This window comes from Arachis duranensis, unplaced genomic scaffold (assembly GCF_000817695.3).
Source record: "Arachis duranensis cultivar V14167 unplaced genomic scaffold, aradu.V14167.gnm2.J7QH unplaced_Scaffold_92166, whole genome shotgun sequence".
Lineage (NCBI taxonomy): Eukaryota > Viridiplantae > Streptophyta > Magnoliopsida > Fabales > Fabaceae > Arachis > Arachis duranensis.
Window position 1 is genome coordinate 21969 of NW_026265211.1, and position 420 is coordinate 22388.

Sequence of the window (420 nt, forward strand, 5' to 3'; positions counted from 1 at the left end):
AAATAATGTCTATGCAAAATCTAGTAACAACAGATCTGTAAATTTATTATTTTTTTTAATTTTTAAACTAAAAAAATAATTTTTTCTAATTGAAAAAAAATATAAAATTCGAAAAATATCAAAAAAATAAAAAATTTAAATTTAAAATTTTTTAAATTAATTTATTCTTAATTTGTGAACAAATGCAGCAAAAAAACGTCAACTGTTTGGGGGTAGCATTATATGGTAAAAAAATAAAAAATAAAAATTTTCTAATTGTAAAATAATATTTTTTTCTAATTGTAAAATATTAAAAAATTCCAAAAATATCCAAAAAATAAAAAAATAAAAAATTTAAATTTTTTGAATTAATTTATTCTTAATTTGTGAAAATGTACAGAAAAAAAAAAAGTCAATTGTCTGGGTGTAGTATTATCTGGT